The sequence below is a fragment of the Lissotriton vulgaris genome, chromosome 12, assembly GCF_964263255.1.
Source record: "Lissotriton vulgaris chromosome 12, aLisVul1.2, whole genome shotgun sequence".
NCBI classification, from domain to species: Eukaryota; Metazoa; Chordata; class Amphibia; order Caudata; family Salamandridae; genus Lissotriton; species Lissotriton vulgaris.
Window position 1 is genome coordinate 770,539,176 of NC_141700.1, and position 19,994 is coordinate 770,559,169.

The 19,994-nt window shown below is 46.4% G+C and overlaps 1 pseudogene; it reads left to right on the forward strand.

Moving 5' to 3' along the window:
* The first annotated feature begins 2,936 nt into the window (after positions 1-2,936).
* LOC147678658 (uncharacterized) lies at positions 2,937-19,734 on the forward strand (annotated as a pseudogene).
* Positions 19,735-19,994: the final 260 nt, after the last annotated feature.

The following is a 19,994-nucleotide window of genomic DNA, read 5'->3' on the forward strand; positions in this document are numbered from 1 at the left end:
AGTGGCCTTCAATTTCTCAAGAAACAATGTGCAATGTGAGCGACATCAATGATATTACCGTGCTATTAAAATCAGCATGAAGTAACAGGAAAAGAAATTCACATTACGTTTTAAAATTAATAAGACCAGCGTGCTGGTAAATCAGCAGCGCTTTTTAAAAAGAAGACGATTTTCAACAAAGGACACAGCAAGCCTGCATGCGCAGCCTAGATCGCCGCGTTTTATCAATGAGGCGAAGCTGTAGACTGCTTGTTAAGTAGGCGGAAGGCTCGGCAGCACTAGACCGCTAACCTGCAAGGTTCAGTGCAGGGCGGAAGTGAGGACCCTGGCAGGAAGTGTGGTGCCTCGAACTGACCCTCCGCGCAAACGGCACAAGCCGGGGCGGAACGGGGCCACGAGGGGTGAACAGGCAGGTGAGAGTGGCCTTCAATTTCTCAAGAAACAATGTGCAATGTGAGCGACATCAATGATATTACCGTGCTATTAAAATCAGCATGAAGTAACAGGAAAAGAAATTCACATTACGTTTTAAAATTAATAAGACCAGCGTGCTGGTAAATCAGCAGCGCTTTTTAAAAAGAAGACGATTTTCAACAAAGGACACAGCAAGCCTGCATGCGCAGCCTAGATCGCCGCGTTTTATCAATGAGGCGAAGCTGTAGACTGCTTGTTAAGTAGGCGGAAGGCTCGGCAGCACTAGACCGCTAACCTGCAAGGTTCAGTGCAGGGCGGAAGTGAGGACCCTGGCAGGAAGTGTGGTGCCTCGAACTGACCCTCCGCGCAAACGGCACAAGCCGGGGCGGAACGGGGCCACGAGGGGTGAACAGGCAGGTGAGAGTGGCCTTCAATTTCTCAAGAAACAATGTGCAATGTGAGCGACATCAATGATATTACCGTGCTATTAAAATCAGCATGAAGTAACAGGAAAAGAAATTCACATTACGTTTTAAAATTAATAAGACCAGCGTGCTGGTAAATCAGCAGCGCTTTTTAAAAAGAAGACGATTTTCAACAAAGGACACAGCAAGCCTGCATGCGCAGCCTAGATCGCCGCGTTTTATCAAACCTTAGAAGTTGTCACGCAAATTAGCATTCCAAATGCTAAAGCCCTACATCCTAGTTGGATCCAATGGGCAACATCATTAAAAGCTGTTGATGTAGACATCGTCTTTGACCCGTCTTTTGCAACACAATAATTTCTTCAATGTGAGCATGTTTATCCCATGCCCAGCACTGTATTGCCTCTTGAGCAGTATAAATATGTTATTTATACTGATGGTTCAGCCTAGTCTGCTATAGGCATTAAGCACCAATATTCAGCAGCATGCACCACTGTTCTTGGTGTGATGTTGGATGGAAAATTCTAACCACAAAAAACTTACACACAGTCCTTAGAGGATTGCACTGCCCAGTTGGCTGAATTGAAAGCATTACTTATTTCACTGGAATATACAGATTCTGAATTCCCCACACTCGTCTTACTATGTCCAGTCGTTTAATGACACTTTACATTATTGGCACCAAAATAGATTTAAAGATTCTAAAGGCAGCACAATAAAGCATAAAACACTTTGGGTGAAAGTGGCAGACCTGAAAGATGGGTTGCCACAGACTCACATCATTCATACGTTGAGTCATCAACATGTGGGAACACACGTTGTTAGGACTTTTCTGACTGATAAAGCAGCCAAATCTGCAAGTGTGACTGCAACCCTTACTGTGATTACTGGTTCTCATGCCAGGATAAATCACAACATACTGGCTGCCCTTAATGCTAACTGAGACGGCACTCCTTTGCCTAGGGGCTTTCCAGCACAATACACAAATCATTTAAGTGAACAAAATTTTCCTTTTGTTATAATACCAGGGGTTAGTGATCATTTGGCTCCCAACCAAGAACTTGGAATAGCTTTAGTGATAGCTGTGCTTGAAGGTGTTGCTTCTGCACATGCAGTTGTGGCGGCCACAATATAATTTGCTAAAGTAACGTTTTTGGTGGCATGGCTTTTATCAAAAGGCCCAAAAATATGTCCTTTGTTGTTACATTTGTGAACACATTAAAGCTTCTACAGCAGCTTGCCCACTGCAGACACACCTGATGATTTCCAATAAACCTTTCAGCTGCATTTGTCTGCACCACTGTGGTCCATTTCATTCGTATGGACTGTTTACATTTATCTTTGTTGCTGTCAACTCTTCCTCAAAGTTCCTCTGGGTCTAGCCACAGCATTCAGCGGATGCTCAAATGGTTATTAAAGAGTTGCATTTCATTATCAGGGCACATGCATGCACTGCATTCCACCCGGACTAGGGCCCTGCTTTTGCCACGAAAGCTTATAGGAATACTATGGCTTCCCTGGGTGTAGAGGTGCATTACTCTTTTCCATATCGGCTTGAGGGCCATTCTGTTGTGGAGTGAATGAACCATGACTTAAAGCAGTCCTTAAGAGGTAGAGTATTAGGTACAGGGAAAGTTGAATCCTCAACCTATAAGGTGTACAACAAGCACTAGACAATCTTCCTAAAAGATCTTTGGGTGGCTGGATCCCATAGAAGGTCTTTTTTGGCATCAAAATGTACATTCCAGACCTTGACGATCCACACATTGTGGCGGGAGCCACACCCATTGACATAAATGATTGTTGGGCCGTCTTACAGATTCCACAACACTTCCGTGACAACCAATCCAACGAGCAGTTAAAAACCTCTTACTATATAGGAATTAAGGAGAAGCCAGAACCTTCCGCTGAATTCAAGTTGGCAATCTCTTTTGCGAAAAGATTGCTGTGAAAAAGAAGTTTGGCCCATCATACCATGCACTTGGGCCAGTCCTTGGCATTCACGGTACTAGAACTGTAATTTTAGCATCACTTGCTGGTTCTTTGCTGGTTCTAAAGACAATCATTCTGTCTCCATTGATCACATCAAGTTACATTATGAAGCCACTTCTTAACAGTAGACCACAAGGAGTCCTTGGTAGTGCCCTAACTCCTCATGCTACCAAACAGGAACTTCCTCTGCAGCTTGTGAGCATCACTGAAGCTATTTCTTCCCAGCTGGGGGGAGCAGAGAGTGAACTTCAGTTAATTCCTAATACCTCAACAAAAGCTAGCAAAACGACTGAAGTGAGTACTGTACTTACTACTGCATCTTCTGCAGCTGATGTCCTTTCTACTGATCCACTTCCCGTGAACTTTATCAGTTCACTTACTGCATCTGTGGCTTCTGTTTTTTAACAAACTGCTTCTGGTTATTATGTGGGTTCAGATGATTTTTCATCCTACTCTTTTGACAGTTCCTCAGTTTTTGACACTCCACCTACACAGGCTTGTGTTTTCTTTTCATGGCTGAAATGCACTTATTTGGTTCATCCTTGGATATATGTTTGGATAACACTTTCTTTGGTTTTACTATTTCTATGGTTTGGATTTTTATTTTGTAGGTTTATATAGCGCTTGAATAACCCCCTGAGAGGTATCTCCGCGCTCGAGGACATGCAGGAATAGTTGTGGCAGTGGGCTGGTCTAGAACTAGGCAGTTTTCAAAGCCTTCCTAAATTTCAGGTGAACTGGGCATTGCCTTAAAGCTACGGGAAGTTGGTTCTATAAGGAGGGTGCCTGATAGGAAAAGGCCTTTGTGACTGTTTTCTTCTTCCTGATAATTGGCCACTACCTTCCAGAACACTCTGCCACAGAACTGGTCGGCAAGGTGCTCATGTCTAATTCATCTTCACATAAGCTAAAAAGAGACTTGCTTCTCATTAATATTTCTGCTGTTCCAGTAACTCATAGAATTGTTTGGGATAAAGTACCATATGATGTATTCAGTCCTACAGAAATACTGCAGCTTCCTTATGTTTTTAGGGTTTCTATGGGTGATGTAATTGTACCTGGGTTACATTCCGATGATTGGAATGTTGAGGCTGTAAATTCCATACTATCGGATTTGAATACTACACTGCTTTTGAATCAGAGGATTGGTGCTTAAATTCTGCTAATTATGCTGAAATGTTCTGTTGCCATCATTATGGACATCATTATTTACATTGAGCTAGTGTTCAACACATACTTTTTAATTACAGACAATGGGAACATTGTCCAACTCCCAAGCAAGGGAGCTCAAAAACATATTCACCTATGTTTCAGGATATGACACATTAGTCCCTTCATCTTTTTATTTTAAACTTGTCCCTACACCAGCAAAGAAATATATGCTCTCGCAAACCAAACTAATATATTCAGATTGGTTTGTCACACTATTTGCTATGAAAGTCTATGACTATTGGAAGGAGACCATTGACATGAAATCAATTTGGGGTACCAAATCCTGGCAAGTTCAGGGTACAGACACCTTATTTTGAACATGCTTAATTCCCACACAAATACATTTTCTAAATGATACAGTTGAACAAACTACTTGCCTGGGACTGGCAAAAATTAAAGACATGAATGCACCAAACATTCCTTCCATGGCCCGATTTAATAATTGGCAACATTTAACAAATTACACTGAAGAACAACTCAATAGTTTGTTGCAGAATGGCACATTTAACTCCACACTGTCAAGTCCTGATGGGTGGTTATTGTGGCCAGTGTACACAAATGGTTGTTATGCTCATTATTTAAATTCCACACAGGGGTTTAAAGCCAGCAGACCCAACCCTTGTTATTTCCAATCCCAATACTCAGGAAAAGTCCCAACTTATTCGGTAGAGAAACTATGTCAGCAACTTTTGGAACATTCCACACTGTCTGCAGTAAAACAACATCTTTAGCTCCTGTCGGAAGACAACAACCTATCTGATTTTCTGTTGAGTCCTAAGTCTCCGCGCTCAAAAGGATTTATTTATGTCACATATAATAACATTTGGAAATTGTCACAAATGGAACCTGCTGCACGTTTAAAACAAATTGCTCAAGATAATTTGAATAAAGTGCTTGCTGTTGTTGATAATAGAATTAATACATTGTCTTCTCGCATTTACAATCTGAATAACATTGTTTCATCTGTTATTGATATCATGCAAAGTGACATCTTCATTATACCATGGGCAAAGTCAGCTTAGATCTATCATGCAGTTTAGCTGGACACTCCAAGTCCTTAAGAATGGCTGCGTGCCATGGCGTTACCTTAATATGATGCAGCTATTCTTGTCTTTCAACCTGACATATAAACAAAGGCTCATGGCCAAAAAGCAATGCCACATACACAATGTTACATCTCGAGAAGTTAGAACAGCTTTCACAATAGGAGACACACCCTCTGCTGACTGGTTAATACATGGAGTCATATCTTTGCCAATTGAAACATTTCAGTTCACAGCTTGCATGAAACATTTCCCTGTCGATAGATATGAAACCCTAGGAGGCAGCTTCATTCATTCATTATGGTCACTCCCATTTTCTTATCGTTGTGAATGAGCCAATAAAGAGGTCTTACTTACTGGAATGGAATGAGATGCTTCTGTTGGGCATTTACTCGTTTATAAACATGTTACCATTTACAGTGCATGTAATGCTTTGGTAGAGATTTTGGCCTGCTTTCTATAAGGACTACCAGCGCTATATAATGTTAAGCGACCAGGACTTTTGTAGAATGAAGGCCAAGATAACATATATTTTATCAGTCTCCCACGTAGTGACCTGCTGCAATAACATACTATTTCTGTCGACGCATACAGCTTTTGATAGTACATTGTGGCCTTCAATTCTAACTTTGAAGGCAGATTTTAACAAGCTAAGCCAAATCAAAGCCTTATTGTTTCAGAAAGATGTAGCATGAACATCCGCTTGAAGAAACCTTTGAATTGCAAGTTGCAAGGATGTCCAGTGAAATACAGTCCTTGATAAACACCAATCTCCCATAACATTTCAGTGAGCTAGTGCACTGAATTTGTAATGCATCCAATACGCCTGGTATAGCACACTTTTTAAAGTTATTGGGACTGGCTTAGTCAGTTCCTTCCAGAAAATCTTTAGAGTAATACCAGCCTTTATTCAGTCACTATTTTTCAGTGTGTTCCGAGGCATACATTTGGTGTTGTTCCCCATTTGCGCCATTTTGGTTCTATTTTCGCTTTTTCACATTGGATGTTCTGTTTCAAAGCCCACTGGAACTACCACCGGTCCAGCTGTACTGTGATTGCATGTTACAATTCTTTGGATTCCTCTTGTTCCAGGAACTAAACACTAACTGGTCATTGTCATTCCCGACATGTCTGGTTTACCTGCGTACAACCCGTATTTCATTACCTGTGGTGCCCTTTGGAATAGGGTAAATAACAGCAAAAACTTCTCCAGAACCAATTATTTAAAATACGGCAATACATCCATGATATAATTGCAACTGTCCAACAGCCCACTGGTTTTTAAATTGTTTGTATTCAAAAGTATAAAAATATAGTGAATAAATATTTTTTTCTTTTTTAGCTTATATAGTTATCATTATAAACACATATATACAGAAGCAGAGACAATTATAAAAGAAGCTTACCATGAAATATGTACAAAGGAAAGTAACAGTGGTAGATTCCCAAAAGGACAGCACCTAGTCAGTTTATTCTCCAAAAAATCTCACCCTCTTATACATGGGGCAGTATGTGTGCACGCTTCAATGAACACCCACTGTCACAATGCAGGTTCAAACATGAACTATAGTAAGATTTGAAAAAAGGCCAAGGTGCACCACGTCCACACTTAGGGAAATAACTATTTTCAGTGAAATAAACAGTAATAATCATATCAGAGAGATTTTTCTTCATGTAGTTTTGAGAGTTCTTTATTTAGTTCAGATGGTTAAAATATACAGGATCTACAGCCGACGCGTTTCGTCCACAAGGGACTTCTTCAGGGCAGGATAGTCAGATGGTGAGGGTGTCCCTGGTTTCTGGACCGTAGGTGAAGGATAAATGAATCAATCCGGATAACTATATTAATCATCCGATGGTATCATGTGTAATTCAGGTTTAGATCCAATTGTATAACTGGCGTTAGAGAGTTCAGCTGTCATCAAAATTGCACCATTAATATCAGGTCCTCACTTTTGATGTGGCTTGAACACAAGACATTGCAACACCTGATATTAATGGTGCAATGATACCATCGGATGATTAATATAGTTATCCGGATTGATTCATTTATCCTTCACCTACGGTCCAGAAACCAGGGACACCCTCACCATCTGACTATCCTGCCCTGAAGAAGTCCCTTGTGGACGAAACGCGTCGGCTGTAGATCCTGTATATTTTAACCATCTGAACTAAATGAAGAACTCTCAAAACTACATGAAGAAAAATCTCTCTGATATGATTATTACTGTTTATTTCACTGAAAATAGTTATTTCCCTAAGTGTGGACGTGGTGCACCTTGGCCTTTTTTCAAATCTTACCATGAAATATGTTAAAGAGCATCACCCACATCACTGAGAAAAGATAACATCTAGCACATAAAGCAATTAACAAAACGTAAAAGACTTAACACAATGTCAAAACAAGTAAACACATGTGATATAAATAATATACAATATTCGCAAAGGGCAAAGAACAATAAAAACCCATAAGGCAATATTCAATATATTCAAAATTAATCAAGTCATCAATAATACATATTTCAAAAGAAAAGCGCTGACGCGCGTTTCAGAAATGCCTAGAGGATGGTAACTTCCTTCATCAGTATGCTGTGAGTACAAGTTGATCAGTGGCAGGTAGCCTTCGGTAGAAAGTACATCATTTCTGAATATGATGTGCACAGTACTCAATTCTCAATAAATGCAACCAGAGGTTTGCTAGAAAAATGCTTCAAAAGTCTCAGCACGTAGGGCCGCTGTGCTGGCTCTTCTAGCTACAACACTCTTGAGACTGAAAATCAGTCCTTGGGTGCATATAGACTCAAATCGACAGACCAAATTTATTTATTTATTTATTTATTTATTTATTGGGCTTTTAAAGCGCGACAGCTACCCAAAAAGGTTTTCCCGGCGCTGGGAGATACTGATCCTCGTAGGCAAATTGAAAGGCTCAGGAGAGAGGCTGGAACAGACCAAAGTGAGATACGGTGGCAAAAGGGTACCAACGGTCCCCAAAAAAAATTCAAAATAGGACCTGGCAAACAAGTCCCAGCGTCCTACATGGGACGTTGTTACTGGAAGCTAACGTTCGAGAGTGCTCCAGATGAGGTATGTACTCTGCGGGTGGACGTCTGGGCTGTGGTGCGGACCTGACACCTTGTGAGCTTGTTAAAGAAACACTAATTATCTATCCCCATTGCCATTATATATTTAGCCACTAGAGTACATACCTCGTCTGGAGTAGTCTTGAACTGTAGCTTCCAGTAACTACGTCCCATGAGGGTCCCTGAACGAGCTAAATATGTAAGGAGAAGGAAGCAGGGAAAAATACAATGCAAATAACAACAAAAACTTCTCCAGAGCCAATTATTTAAGATATGGCAATACATCCATGATATAATCGGCAGAGCAAAGTGAGATACGGTGGCAGAAGGGTACCAACGGTCCCAAAACAAAACGTCAAAATAGGACCTGACAAAAAAGTTCCAGCGTCCCACATGGGACGTAGTTACTGGAAGCTACAGTTCAAGAGTACTCCAGACGAGGTATGTACTCTAGTGGCTAAATTTATATTGCCATCCGGAGTACTCTCGAATACAGAGATATTCGTTATTTACCACCAACTAATAGTTGGTGGTAAATAACGAATCCTTAAAGCACAGAAGTGCTTCCTACATGTCATTTACCGATTCGGTAAATACCGAATCGGTAAATGATGATTCGGTAAATACCGAATCGGTAAATACCGATTTGTTATTTACCGAATCCTCCCCTACATCCCAAATGCCCAATACCGGTCGGTAACGGCCGAAATTCGGTAATTTCGGCTGTTACTGACCGGTATTGGGCCACCTACATCTGGCCCTCGAGTCCTTGGGCAGGCTAGCTCCCATCTTGTCCGCTCCCCCACTGATGGAATTCACGCCTATTACCATATTGGACTCGCTGTCCATTCTTCAATCACTCAAATCAGGTTCCCTGACAGACCTGTGCCTAGCTAGGTTGCTTGTGAGGGTCGCAGAGGTGGTCAATCCAGAGGTGAATGCCATCATAAATCTGTCCCTTCAGACTGCCACCGTCCCTTTGATATGGAAGCAGGCCAAACTTCTACCGCTTCTGAAGAAGCCATCCTCAGACCCTGCTACACTCACTCGCTATCGCCCTATTTCCCTTCTTCCGGCGGTTGCAAAGGTGTGCGAGAAAGCAGTCTTTAGACAGCTAGCCACCTTCGTCGAGACATCCAGCGCTCTCCACCCGGCTCAATCCGGATTTCGGGCATCATACAGCACAGAGACCACTCTTGTGGAAATGTCGGAGGCAATAAGGGAATGTCTGGATGCGGGCGGCAGAGCAGCCTTGATTTTACTGGAACTCTCTGTGGCATTCGATACGGTTGCCCATCAACAACTTCTTGCCTGTCTTTCTAGCATTGGCGTGTCTGGTCGGGTTTGGGATTGGCTCTAATCCTTCTTAGAAGATTGCACCCAGCAGGTTTGGCTGCCACCTTTCTCCTCGACCCCCAAGAAGGTGTGCACTGGAGTTCCGCAGGGCTCTACTCTGAGTCCCCTGCTTTTTAATATTTATATCACGCCCCTGATCTTTCTTGCAGAGGAGCTGGGTGTGAAAATCATTGCCTACGCGGATGATACCCAGCTCCTCTTCACTTGGAGGGAAAACGATTTGTCCCCGACTGCAGCTCAAAACTGTCTCTATGCCGTTTTCAAATGGCTGGCAAGGGCGCAGCTGAAGTGTAACGAGGACAAGTCGGAGGTCCTCTTCTATGGATCTTTCCCTCCATCCTTCAGGGAGGTTTTGTGGCCCTCAGAGTACCACCTGCTTAATTCAGCTGGCAACCCTGCTAAAAACCTGGGAGTCTGGTTTGGGGAGGACCTTAGGTTCTCCACGCAGATAAAGAGGCTTACGGGGGCTTGCTTTGGCACATTAAAATCAATCAGAAAGTTCCTGTCTCTGCTACCCAGACCGGCTAAGGAAATGTCAACTCAAGCCCTCATCTTATCCCGCATTGACTATGCTAACGGCTTGTACACTGGCCTCCCGGGGTATCAGCTAAAAAATTGCAAACAATACAGAATGCGGTACCTAGGGTCCTGCTGCAAATCCCTGGAAGATAGAGTGTGGAACAGCATCTGCGGGACCTCCACTGGCTCCCTGAGGTCCATCGAGTCCAGTTTAAGGCTCTCACTCTGGCTCATAGAGCCTTGTATGGATTAGGGCCGGTCTATCTCCGGAGGCGTTTTGCCTTCGTTTTGCCCTCTATGTCCCTCGCAGAAGTCTTTGCTCTGCAGCGCAGCGCCTGGCGGTTGTCCCCCGCTTCTGCAGGACTCGCTTGGGGGGCAGCTCTCTCTCTGTTAAAGCAGTTGAGGCTTGGAACTCCCTCCCTTTGGAGCTGTGGAATATTCAGGATACTAGGCTATTCAAGAAACAGTTGAAGACTCTACTTTTTAATCAAGCCACCTAATGTCTGACCCTCTACTGTTACGTTCACCAGCAGCGCCGGGACACTCTTGAGTATCTGTGCCCAATATAAATGTATTATAACACAACATAACATTATGATTATAATTTTTTTGTATGACACGCTTATAAGCATTGCATTGAATTGTCTTAACTTGTGCCTTTTTGTTATTCATTAGTCGCTAAGTTACTCTCCCAACCAAGGAGGGGGTGTAGTAAGTTCCCTTTTGGACCCACTTTGGTTCTCCCTTAGTTTCATATATTACACATTTTAGGCTGCCTTTGCCTTGCACAGTCACATATAACACATTTATTTTGTGCCATGATATTATTATAGAAATACGCTGCACATGTTATTGTTCTTCAGTTCTTCTTCTCTGGATCCAGTCTAAACATTTCGTACAAGGTCGAACAACGTGGTGTACTGTTTTCTTGTGCCCGGTCAGCAACATCTCCTAATGTTTTGGCCCCATTCGGTAGCACAGCTGCTGTTTTCCAACACAGTGGTTCTTATCATATTACTGTGACTTGCCCTTTGAAAAACAGAGAGGAGAATTCCAGCAGAAGGAACAGGTCTTGGAACGAGCGCACCAGCCTTGCATGAACTGAGTTTACACCCATGATGCGGACCACCTAACTACAAATGCCAGGTATGGGGCCCAGAGCTAACCCCTGCGCTCGCATAGTGAGGGTAGGCCTAGTTAGATATATAATTTGCCATGATAGGGTTGTTCATTGTATACAGTTTGCTAGTAATGTTGATTACTTTGCTAAGTTATGTATGTTTTCTAATCGCAGCACAACTGGGGAGAGGAGTTGGCCTAACGGCTAGGGCAGTCGACCTTGAATCTGGGGAACTGTGTTCGAGTCTCGGCAATGATGCTGAACATCCTGTGATTCTGGGCAAATCACTTAATCTCCCCGTGCCTAACAAAAAAATGAATGTGTCCTCATGTAATGCAACTGGTGCTATGTAAAGTGCTCTGATACCCGATTCGGGTCAAGTTCACGCTATATAAAACTCTGTAAAAAAAAAAAACTGCTTCATAATAGACCACAATAGTTTTAATAAATATTTTAAACTTACTTTGTGTCTTTCTTTTGTTTATTATGGACACGCATGAGTGAGAAATGAAAAGTGAGGGTCTGTTTCTATAGTTCCCTTGTGCACTAGAGGGTCATGTTATAGGTTGCCACATCACCTATTACTCTGGGAAGGTTAGCAGTTCAGGTGAGGCACTGTGAGCTAGTCAGATTTGGGCCCACAGGTACTGATGTGGAAGAGAGACTCAGTCCCTACAGTCTGACATCCTCTTATCCCAAGGCACAGTTCTGTTTTCAGAGAGCATCCCTGCGACAATAGTAACATAAAGATATATGACTAGGTTTATTTTCTGAAGAAAAGGACGGGAAACAAAGCCTTCCCAGAGTTGTTGGTTCACTTTAACTCTTGGTTCGTTTTTAGGAAATGGCCAGTGGCGTCTCCATCTGGGCAGCAACCGTTTGGGAGAACAAAGGTAGCAGGCAGGTGCAATTATGCCTGGAGATCAAAATAAATAATTAAAAAACAATTTTTCTGATCTCTTTGCATTTATTTTATATGGTTTCTTCTTTTTATAAACTCACTATTTTCTCAATAAGGATATTTTATTAATGCCCAAGATCTGGCCACAAAACTAAATAGAGGCACGGGTGCGTGGAGGGTGGGGGGTCACTAATAACAACAAAACCAAAAAGAGCCTCAGTTGCCTTAAAATTCCCCTTTTACAGACTTGGTAACTCTAGCCCACATTGTCATGGTAGTTGGGAATTACTCCTCGGTATTGTCTATATTTATGTCTTTAAGCTTTTGGGTTATATACATCGTGCCCTTTTTACTCTGTCAGGCAGGAGATAGCAGGCTGGTGCCGTTAGACTCCTCTTCTCCTTGCAGCCTCTTTCCTGGCCCTTGAGACCCACCTGGATTGGCCACACTCCTTGTGGAGGGTGACCGGTTTTGTCACTTCGGCTATCGCCGGGGAGACCACCATTTCGTTGACCCATTGTCTGGCACATCCTTGGAATCTTCTCCTGCGGGATCCAGCTCTTCCTCCGACCGCTTGCCCGGCTTCCTGATGTCCTGGTCTCTGTCTCTTCTTTGTTTCTCCTAAAGGGATACGCCTCTCCCTCGCCTTTTCTTCTCCTTCTTGCCTATTCCTTTTTCGGATTGTTACTTCTCCTGTGATGCTTCTTGCTCTTTATAAAGAGTGTCTATCTTTAGTGCTTCCTATCTGTCCATCTTTACTTCTGTAATCATTTTCCTTAGTCTGTCTTCTATCTCTATAGACCTCTCTTTTTAGTTGCCCGCCCCCAGGTCTGGGCCCTGCTCCTGCCTCAGCAGACTCCCTTCTCAAGATCTTGCCCTCGAACTTCTTGTGATAGGGAAGACGTCCTGCCACTGGATATCTTGATAAAAAGAAAATCCACTTTTCCCTGATGTTTGCCTTTACTGTGATATGTTTGAAACTTAAACTGTCGTAAAGTTAAGAACTTCCTTAATACTCTTGCACTATGTCCTTTGTTCTTTGCCCTGGGAAGTGAGGGGGTGCTGTGATCAGTGTGTAATAAGATTTTACACTCTTTCAATAGTATCTCAATGTTTAAATTGCCTATTTAATAGCCAAATACTCCTTTTCCACTACTCAATAGCTTCTTTTTCTAGGGTACAATTTTCTACTGAAAAAAACCAAGAGCGCCCTCCAGCGCAACGCGTTGTAACGACTTGCGTTGTAATGGCAGCGTCGTAATGGCAGCGCGGTGTAAAGCCTGCGTTGTCATGGCTGTCTTCCGATTTCTCTTGTCCCTCTGTGCCCTTTTGCGAAACAGCTGCACCTAACCCCACCTCTGAAGCATCAGTTTGGAGTGCAAACGTATTAAGAAACTTCTGTAGAGTGTAAAACAGGTTTGGATGAACTAATCTACTTTAATTTTGCGAAGGTCTGCACAACCTTCTGTGTAGGGTATTTTAAAAGCCAACTCCCTCCTGGGCGACTCCCAAACGGGTTTTCGGCCCGGTCAGGGGACCGACACCGCCCTGCTGGCGGTCATGGAGAATGCGAGGAGCATGCTGGATTCGGGGGGATCAGTGGCAGTGATCCTCCTGGACCTCAGCACTGCTTTTGACACCGTGGACCATCAGGTGCTTCTCCAACGGCTGTCAGGGGTCGGGGTCACGGGTTTGGCCCTCAAATGGTTCGCCTCCTTCCTGGAAGGTCGTACATTTGAGGTGTGGGAAGGCCAGGAAAAATCATCTTCTACCCCTCTCCAGTGTGGTGTGCCACAGGGCTCTTCATTGAGCCCTACCCTATTCAACGTTTACATGGCCCCCCTGGAGAATGTGGTACGGCCGCTGGGTATCAAAATCATCAGTTACGCTGATGACACCCAGCTGGTGGTAGGCCTCTCCCAGTCGGCGTACCATCCCGACCGGCTGCACACGTGTCTTGAAAAGATCTACACGTGGATGTGCAGCTCAGCCCTAAAGTTAAATGGCTTCAAAACGGAACTGATGCTGTTGGGGAACTCCGCTCCATCTTTGCCCCCCAGCAGCTGGCCAGACTGTTTGGGACCGATGCCCCCCCCCCCAAGCAGGAGATCAAGAGCTTGGGGGTATGGCTGGAGCAGGACCTATCATTTAAAACCCATGCCAAAAAGACTGCTGGCGTGTGCTTTGGCCTGCTCCGTTCAGCCCAGAAGATTCTGCCCTTGCTCCCAGTGGCCACTCGAAGGCTTCTCATCCAGGGACTTATCATCTCGCGGCTGGATTTCAGCAATGCGCTTTTCCTGGGCGCACCCGAATCTACCCTGAACAGACTGCAGCAAGTGCAGAACGCGGCTGCTAGGCTTTTGACGGGTCTCCCTAGGCGGCAATCTGCCCGCCCGGCGTTGAGGGCACTGCACTGGCTCCCTGTGAAGGACCGGGTGAAATTCAAGTCACTCTGCATCGCCCACAAAGTCCTGCACGGGGTGGGTCCACCTATTCTTGAGGAGATGGTCCAGCCCTATAAGGCCTCTCGTTCCCTCCGCTCTGACCACCAACATCTCCTTCAGGTTGGCAGGGTGAAAAAGGCAAGAACTGGGGGCAGAAGGTTTTCAATAAATGTGGCCTCCTTGTGGAACTCACTGCCCCTACAACTGCGCTCCGAAGCCAGTCTCTTCAGGTTTCGTAAACTCTTAAAAACTTTTTTGTTCTCTGTTTAATCCTTGCATTCTTGTAGCTGCGTTATGTTCTGATAAGCGCGGGGATGCCTATTGGTAACCAGGCGCTATACAAAACTCGGAATAATAATAATAATAATAATATGGCTACCTTTTCTAACAATAACTATCAGTGGAGCAGCCAATTAAGAAAATCTGAGAATGAATTTGCGATAATATCCTTTAAAACCTAGGAGTGTTCTAAGAGGTGGAGAAGTGTGGCTCACTGGTTAGAGCAGGCAGACCCTGAAGCAGAGGTCAGACCCGGGACCAGGGTTCAATTCCCGACGCGGCAGGGTCAAGCCAGGACGGGTTCCCAAGGCAAGCGCGGAGATACCCCTTCGGGGGTCGATTCTGGCGCTATATAAGAAACATAATAATAATAATATTAAGATCTTTCTTTGTTTTCGGGAAGGGGGCACCTATAGTCGCCGCAAGCTTTCCTTCCTGTAGTTCAACAATACCTTGACCCCACAGATATCCTAGATATTCAACTTTCTGCTTGCCAATTTACTTTTCTGTGGGTCAACTTCCAATCCTAGCTGAGTGATTAAGAGTAGTAAGGATCTTCTCTGTATTTTGAGGTGTTGTACCCACCCAGCATCGAGACCGAGTATCCTGGTCATACGCGAGCTCCAATCCGACTCGCGTCCCATTCCGACATCAATCGTGAAACGAGTGGACGGCCATTGAGCCCTACTCAAACAACTCAATACCTTTACCCACTATTTAAGCCCGTCAAACCAGGCGTAATTGAAAGAACCAGGATAACTTCCCTCCAAATTCCTCATGGATTTTAACAGGAGTGTAAAACATAGCAATTAACGGTTCGGCCCAATGCCGCAACGGGACACATGAGAATATATCCAGCATTACCTGCGCTTCTGCTTGGATATCCAAAGAACTCCCTCCCCGTATGTTCCATTGAAAACCAGCCCATTCATTTCCCCAACTCTAACCTCTTATTCAGAGGCTTTGTTACATTCAGGCAAATCTATTTTTAAGTCCTGATGATGATCCCAGTTATGTAATTGAGCAATAGGGATCGAAACGTCGACACCCATGAGTGGGCATACATGCAGTATATTTTAAATGTGATTTTGTATGTTCCACTCCAGGCGACACTGTCACTATCCTCTACTGCTTACAGTGCCCTGTTTGCTCCTTTTTCTTGCCTGGAAACACCCCTTTCACTCTGTTCTACTTTCTTTCTCCCTTAGTATGGCACAGGCTTGTGCCACGCTACTTGTGTAGAAACATACTGTAATTATTTTTGACATTGGTTTATAAATAAATTCCTTGTCCGGCTGGGCAAGGAGACTTTCACGTATAGTAGCCTATTGTGTTCTATACTGTATTGTGATGATTCTAAATAAGCTAGGAACCTCTGTTTCCATAACTATATTTAATGTTGGCATCGAAACTTATCAACACCCAAACACCCTATGCTCCAGACTCAAGCTATAACACATTGTGCAATGGTGTTAAATGATTAATTTGTGTCTGTCTATACTGAGTACAAGTGTACAGACCCATTCTGGCTTGCCTTTTGGTCAATTCTGTGTTCGTTGTTCTGTCTTGTGTTCTGTGGGTCACGGCTGTGCCCACTTGTCATCTGAATGTTTTATTTGATACTACTTTTGAAAAATATTATGAAAATAAATTCTTGTCCGGCTGGACAGAAGACATACATTCTATTCTAGTGTATGGTTATCTATCACACTGTATTCTCCCTGAATAGGGACCACTGTTCTCTATAACATGAAATTGCCCAAGGTCCCTGTCTAAATAAATTTCCTTTGGGTTCCCTTGTTCTGTATAATAGGGAGCTACTTCTCAGGCATTCAGATTTCTCTGTCCTGATGATGATCCCCCGACCGTAGTTAAGGATCGAAACATCGTCGACAACTACATCTTGACTCCAACCATTTGCTTATGTTTTATGTGACACATAAGATGTTTCCTTTATTGTGACTGATGTCAAAAATGTATCACTGGAAGTCACTTTAGAAGCAAATGCCTGAGGTCTGGAAATCTGGTGATTTCCAAACCCCGCCACTTCTTGCCCACTGCATTATATTATATGCTTTTTGTGTTTATTGAATGTTTAAATAAATACAATTATTTCCATTTGGATACACACCCACACAGCTCTGATTGCATTCCTGTGTGTATGACTTCTAGTTTCCTTGTAGGGACCACTGTCTCTCATAACATGTATGTGTGTTAGCAAACACAAGGCACCATCTAGTGCATTCCTCCCTGGGTGGCACCAATCAGGTGGGAGGAAACCAGTGCCCTGATTCTGATTCCGACCACTACCAATGCCTTGTTTATGCAGGGGTAGGAATTCTGAGGTGTGTGGAATTTGGTAATCACCAGGTGTAATAAAGTCTTCACCATTCCTTAAATTGTGGCAGTTTAAATGTTTCCGAATGTAAAAGAAAGGTGTACATTATTTTCTGTGACGTATGCATTTTGGTGCAGTAAATAGTCCAGCGCCAGTTTTTGTGTGTGCATTCTGGGACTTGTAGTCCTGATTATATAAGGGCATGAACAGGACTATAAATCCCAGAATGCAAAGAAAACTATCTGGACGGCATGAACTACTCACGCATGGACCTTGGAAACTTTAGTGCTGTGTTGTAATCCCTGCTTTTTTTGTGTGAGTGTGGGGGGGGGGGGGGCACTTTATCAAGCTGTGCCTCACTTCTCAAGTCTGCCACAACTGGCAGCATTTGTGAGCAAAGTGAAGGGTGAAAATAGGTGTAAAATACAAAAAGAGGCTTTTGCATCATCGCACGCCCTTCAGGTGAGCCAGACCACATCGCCCAGGGTGCCCCTGCCTGCAGCCCTTCAGGTGAGCCAGACCACATCTCCCAGAGTGCCCCTTGCCTGCTGCCCTTCAGGTGAGCGGGACCACATCTCCCAGAGTGCCCCCTGCCTGTAGTCCCGCCTTCTGCTTTATTAAAGCCCAACCCTTCAGGTGAGCCAGACCACATCGCCCAGGGTGCCCCTGCCTGCTGCCCTTCAGGTGAGCGGGACCACATCACCCAGGGCGCCCCTGCCTGCTCCCCTTCAGGTGAGCGGGACCACATCACCCGGGGCGCCCCTGCCTGCTGCCCTTCATGTGAGCGGGACCACATCACCCAGGGCGCCCCTGCCTGCTGCCCTTCAGGTGAGCCAGACTACATCCCCCAGGGTGCTCCGGCCTGCAGCCCTTCATGTGAGCCAGACCACATCCCCCAGGGTGCCCCTGCCTGCAGCCCTTCAGGTGAGCCAGACCACATCACACAGGGTGCCCCTGCCTCCAGCCCTTCAGGTGAGCCAGACCACATCTCCCAGAGTGCCCCCTGCCTGCTGCCCTTCAGGTGAGGGGAACCACATCTCCCAGAGTGCCCCCTGCCTGTAGTCCCGCCTTCTGCTTTATTAAAGCCCAACCCTTCAGGTGAGCCAGACCACATCGGCCAGGGTGCCCCTGCCTGCTGCCCTTCAGGTGAGCGGGACCACATCACCCAGGGCGCCCCTGCCTGCTGCCCTTCAGGTAAGCAGGACCACATCACCCGGGGCGCCCCTGCCTGCTGCCCTTCATGGGAGCGGGATCACATCACCCAGGGCGCCCCTGCCTGCTGTCCTTCAGGTGAGCCAGACCACATCCCCCAGGGTGCTCCGGCCTGCAGCCCTTCAGGTGAGCCAGACCACATCCCCCAGGGTGCCCCTGCCTGCAGCCCTTCAGGTGAGCCAGACCACATCACACAGGGTGCCCCTGCCTCCAGCCCTTCAGGTGAGCCAGACCACATCTCCCAGAGTGCCCCCTGCCTGCTGCCCTTCAGGTGAGCGGGACCACATCTCCCAGAGTGCCCCCTGCCTGTAGTCCCGCCTTCTGCTTTATTAAAGCCCAACCCTTCAGGTGAGCCAGACCACATCGCCCGGGGTGCCCCTGCCTGCTGCCCTTCAGGTGAGCGGGACCACATCACCCAGGGCGCCCCTGCCTGCTGCCCTTCAGGTGAGCGGGACCACATCACCCGGGGCGCCCCTGCCTGCTGCCCTTCAGGTGAGCGGGACCACATCACCCAGGGCGCCCCTGCCTGCAGCCCTTCAGGTGAGCGGGACCACATCACCCAGGGCGCCCCTGCCTGCAGCCCTTCAGGTGAGCCAGACCACATCGCCCAGGGTGCCCCTGCCTGCAGCCCTTCAGGGGAGCCAGACCACATCACCTAGGGTGCCCCGGCCTGCAGCCCTTCAGGTGAGCCAGACCACATCACCCAGGTCACCCCTGCCTCCAGCCCTTCAGGGGAGCCAGACCACATCGCCCAGGGTGCCCTTGCCTGCTGCCCTTCAGGTGAGCGGGACCACATCACCCAGGGCGCCCCTGCCTGCTGCCCTTCAGGTGAGCGGGACCACATCACCCGGGGCGCCCCTGCCTGCTGCCCTTCAGGTGAGCGGGACCACATCACCCAGGGCGCCCCTGCCTGCAGCCCTTCAGGTGAGCGGGACCACATCCCCCAGGGCGCCCCTGCCTGCTGCCCTTCAGGTGAGCGGGACCACATCACCCGGGGCGCCCCTGCCTGCAGCCCTTCAGGTGAGCGGGACCACATCCCCCAGGGTGCCCCTGCCTGCAGCCCTTCAGGTGAGCCAGACCACATCACCCAGGGCACCCCTGCCTGCAGCCCTTCAGGTGAGCCAGACCACATCACCCAGGGTGCCCCTGCCTGCAGCCCTTCAGGTGAGCCAGACCACATCACCCAGGGCGCTCCTGCCTGCAACCCCTCCTTCAGCCTTCTCAAAGCCCAGCCCTTCAGGTGAGCCAGACCACATCACCCAGGGCGCCCCTGCCTGCAACCCCTCCTTCAGCCTTCCAAAAGCCCAGCCCTTCAGGTGAGCCAGACCACATCACCCAGGGCACCCTTGCCTGCAACCCCTCCTTCAGCCTTCTCAAAGCCCAGCCCTTCAGGTGAGCCAGACCACATCACCCAGGGCGCCCCTGTCTGCTGCCCTTCAGGTGAGCGGGACCACATCACCCGGGGCGCCCCTGCCTGCAGCCCTTCAGGTGAGCGGGACCACATCCCCCAGGGTGCCCCTGCCTGCAGCCCTTCAGGTGAGCCAGACCATATCACCCAGGGCACCCCTGCCTGCAGCCCTTCAGGTGATCCAGACCACATCACCCAGGGTGCCCCTGCCTGCAGCCCTTCAGGTGAGCCAGACCACATCACCCAGG